This window comes from Oxyura jamaicensis, chromosome 4 (assembly GCF_011077185.1).
Source record: "Oxyura jamaicensis isolate SHBP4307 breed ruddy duck chromosome 4, BPBGC_Ojam_1.0, whole genome shotgun sequence".
Classification (NCBI taxonomy): domain Eukaryota; kingdom Metazoa; phylum Chordata; class Aves; order Anseriformes; family Anatidae; genus Oxyura; species Oxyura jamaicensis.
This window is the reverse complement of record NC_048896.1, coordinates 76,557,175-76,561,877: the sequence shown is the minus strand read 5'-3', so window position 1 is coordinate 76,561,877 and position 4,703 is coordinate 76,557,175. Positions and strand designations below refer to the sequence as shown.

Sequence of the window (4,703 nt, the reverse complement as noted above, 5' to 3'; positions counted from 1 at the left end):
GTGAAAACCCTGTTACTTTTGGAAACTATCCACAAGAACAGAGGTTTCAGATAATGCAACTGACATTAAGCAGTTATTAAAGGAAATACATAAAACAGCCTTGACACAGAGCTAGACCCAGAGGCTGCATTCTGCCAGGTCTGTGTCTCAAAACTTTAGGCTCTTTCATCCCCCTATTTTTCTCCTCCTGATCCCTTAAGTCTTGGAATATATCCCAATATGGCACAGTTCAGCAGTCCAGAGGAGAAGGCATCATGAATAGACTAAATCCTGTTCAAGTATTTGAGAACTGTGGGTAAAAATTCTTTAAAGCTGATGATGGCGCAGAATCCAGGTTTCTTACTTCTTGGTTCAGTGGTCTGATCTCTGATCCAATACATAAAAAGACAATGGAACAACCATCAACAGTATGAAAAGAAAAAGAGACACCCTTCTCCTTTTACAAGAGGGAGACGTTATGTATCCAACCAGAGAAGAGGATGTAATCCAAGTCTGACAATGACCTCTTCTTACAGATTAGAATTGGGTTTACAGACCCTGAAAGTTATAGCGTTCAAGGTCCATTCTCCTTTCTCATTTTCTATTGACCAGTTCAAGATGGAATCTGTTGTAAATCTCTACTGTACTGCTTAAAACTTCCATGTAATATGTTGGGCCCTTCAGCATAGAGGATGCTTTAAGTGGTTTCTGACACCATCATGTCAACACCTTTGTAGATCTGCCTCTGGAATCTAAAATTTCTTAATACCAGTACCATATTACTATTTTCTGAAATGACTTATTAAAGACTCTTAAATTATTTATCTTAAATTATTTATCATGTCAAATCTTTAAGATATAGAAACTCATGCCAATATTGGCCTTTTTTTTTTTTTTTTGTTTAGTTGGTTTGTTTTGGTCAGATTTCAATGATCACTTCTCTTGTTGTTTATGTCAGATTGTTTCTGGCTGTTACAATTAAGGAGATTATAGTTACTGTTTTTAAAGTCTAACTGCTCTAGAAAATCTGATTAAAATGAATATGACATTCAGTGTTTCTCTTTTGCCACTGATTTAAAAGATATGGAGATAATTATGACAGATTGCTAAAACTTAACTGTTTAAGAACAGACTATTGCTGTTTATGGGGTATGCCACAATTTGTCTTCATTTTTCACTTCAGACATCCCATCAAAATACATTTTACCAAGAGCATTTAAAAATAGTATCTTTAAAAACAAATTAAAGAAATATGTAACTCAAAATACTGACCCTTTCTATCAAGTAAACTCAAACTGCGAAATAATTAAAGGCTCCCAGAATATTCTGTGGAATGACAACTAATCCATATTGTTGTCCTGGCAACCAGAATGAATGCAAACTTATTTTTATACCAGAAATTGAAAACATTACTGTCAGTTAGTAAAACTAATTATTTTTATTTACTCTTTCTCTTGAAAACTTGGAATTTTCCAAACATAACTACTAATTATTAAATTTGCACAAAAAATTAGAATCAGGGAAAATAGTAAATAGGAGTTTTGTATATTCATAACAAGCATTGAAATTGTAAGCAACTTATTTTTCTTTAGAAAAAGTATTCTGAGCAACAATTTTCGGTAGCTAGGAAAACTATCGCAGTAAGAGCAGAAGCTCAGATCTTGAACATGTACTGCTGAAAACTGGCATTATGATAATAAATTTGTGTTATTTATTTATTTATTTATGAAGTTTTTTAGAACTACTGGAAAAATTATAGTTGAGCAGATGACAACAGAAGGTGAAAAATCTGTGAAGATGACTATCAGAATAAATGATTTATAAAGTAATACTTGCATTTCTAAATAGTAACTTCTGGCAGCTGATCTGTATGGCAGGAAAATGCTAAAGAGAGTTCTTTTTCAGTGACACTTTCCCAGGAAAAATAAATCATAATATTTTGTGAAAAGAAAAAAAAAAAACTCACAATGGTTTTCTTGCAGAAAAACTAGTTTGCATTCAGGCATCTTTTTTTCCATTCATGCTATACAAATTACTAATGATGAAATTGGTTTAAACTGAACTGGATAATTCTCAAATAATTTTGTGTACTCTACTAGGCAAGGTACACAGCATTATTCTACAGTTAATTCACAAACAGACCTTAAAAGTTTAGGTTGAAGACAGCGTCAGTGAAGAAGTCATGAATGAAGTCTTATTGAGATACTAATATCTGAAAGAATTATGCTGTAATCTGCAAAAGTGGTGATATTGTGGTGAATTCCAGCATTTCAGTGATTAATTCTTCAAAGCAAGGATCATCAATAGTTATTCTTCTCCTTTTGATTATTTGATTACTTGCAAGACAGTAAATCCCATATTGCTACTAGATGTACTTTTGCTAGAACATACAATGTAAGCACCTGGGTACGAGAACATCCATGCACAAAAATGTGTTTGAACAAAAGCATACGTTTTCTGAGGATAGAATAGTGCAGGCTTTAAGGGGTCCCATCTCTTTTTGCCTTCTATACCAGGAAACATGAAATTCCACCTTTTAAAGTCTGTTTTTGCTCCAAGAATGGTATTATAATGTCATAGTTTTTTTTTTTTTTTTTTTTTTTTTTTTTCTGTTAGAAATTTCCAGTGGTGCAGAATAAAAAAAGTAATACAAGCTTATCTCTCACAAACTAGACATACTGTTCAATAGTCTACCTTGTCTTGACCTGTGTAGACTTGTCAGACATCTTTCTTGCTGTTAACATTTTTATAGGATAATGGATTTTCACTAATACAGATGAAATTCAGCCTATACTGACATAAAGTTAAAGTGATTTGATCCAGTCTTTTCAAATCACAGCACTAGTGACACATAAGAATCTCTCCTGTTTCCACATATGTACAGTAAAGGGACAGAGGTAGCAGACAAACTTAAGTTTCAGTACTGGCTTTCAGTACTGGCTCTCAGTTGGTTTGAATTTGTAATTGATGCAATAAGCTATTAATTCTAATTATTGTCATGAAAATAAGCTAGCATGACATTGATCTTGTATGGGTAGGGAGTTAGTACATCAGAATATACTATCATCATGTAGAGACTTTTCATAGTAAATCTACTCTTTATCATTTTGAATTCTAGTAGAAGAAACCATTGGTTTGTAATGAGACCCATGAGCTATTCCAGGTGTCTTCTGAGTGAGTTGAATGATCAAATAGGGTTTTATTCAGCCTTGGATTTACTAAAGTTATTTCTCCACGGATGTTAGCCTTAGGTGTTTTGAAAACGAATGTGCTGTGTATATTACAAACAATTATTCTTGTGTTATGATTTTTTTCCAGATATTTAGATACTTAGAGGAAAGGTAATCCAATAGTAAGGATTGGGGAAGGAAGATTAATGCACACACTTCATTAATTGGCACTAAGATTGCTAATTTCACCTGCTATTTCTACTGAGAAATGTAAGATTAGGATTTATTTCTATCTGAAAGAAGCAGAATTTTAAAAATAGCATAAGATCCATTACAATGAAGAAGAAAAATGATAATAGTCTAGTGCAAAGTTTTAATTAATACTGCGCTAACCCTGGGCAACTGGAAATGTCAATTGCAATTGACCATGTCAATCTGAGCCACAGATGTGTGCAGTCTAGTGACCAAAGTGATGATAATATGAAGAAAGCAGAAAGAAAGTACTGTAAAGCACTTCACACTACTGCATAAGAAACTTAAAAGAAGTGGAAAGAAAAGTTGATATGTTGGTCTGAGACAGCCACTGATACTAGCACTAAACACTAGCTTCTGGCAGTGTTGAACCTAGGGTCTTCAGCAAAATAAGATTTTGAAAGTAATGCATAGTTTTCAATGCGTAATTCTAATAGCCTTGTCTTGGCTCCTTTTTGTCTGTTTCTCTATGCATACAATGAAAATACATATTATTTTTTTTCCCTTTACTCTTTTTTTGTGGAGAAGATTGGTGTCTGAAATTCAGCTGTAGCAAGTTCATTTTCTGCAAGTAATACCATCACCTATATACCATTCTTTAGCAGAAAAAAATGATATTGAAAGTTCTCTGCAGGTTTAAGAAACATTTTATTTATTCTGTAACATTACAGTTTCTACCATCTTTGGAGTACAATATAAAGAAGGCAGCTGCTGAAAGCCAAAATGTTATCATATAAACAAGGTGCTTATCTACTATATCTTTAGAATACCATTTGCTTGCTGAAAATGGAGTATGTAGCAAATAAATACTACATAGGAGTGTGCTGGATGATAGACTGTTTTCCTTAAATTGTTAAGTTCTTCACAACGGCATGGTTCTATTTTGTCTCTGTAGGATTGACAAATTCTTTTGTATATTAAATATCACTTTGAACCATTCATGTTTGGTCAGAAATGTGTTTCTGACTCCAAGAGCACATCAACTGCTATATGCAAATTAACTAAAAACATAACCCAAAACCAGTGATAACAAAATGTAAATGACTGGTTTTAGGCACTATTTAAAGCATTAACTAAAAGTAATTATAAAACTACTGGAATAATATTGGAGAGATTATTTAGTAAAATTATCATAGGTGGGTGCAGAAAATAAATGCTTTATAATTTGATGTGAATATTATTTTCTTTATCTTGTTGTGGAATACTTCTGTGTAATACTTCTGTAATACTATTTAGTGCTTCAACTTGGATTTGACCTTTAAGTTCAGGCCTTTTACTGCATTTTCAGTGATTCGCTGAGAT

The 4,703-nt window shown here is 32.8% G+C and overlaps 1 long non-coding RNA gene across 1 annotated transcript in view; it reads left to right on the top strand.

Annotated features, from left to right (window-relative positions):
* The window catches only part of LOC118166780, a 15,235-nt gene extending 10,742 nt beyond the window's left edge, over positions 1–4,493 (top strand). The window contains exons 2-3 of the long non-coding RNA XR_004750727.1: positions 479–481; positions 4,482–4,493. This is a non-coding gene — a long non-coding RNA (uncharacterized LOC118166780). The remainder of the gene's footprint in view (positions 1–478; positions 482–4,481) is intronic.
* The last annotated feature ends 210 nt before the right edge of the window (positions 4,494–4,703 follow it).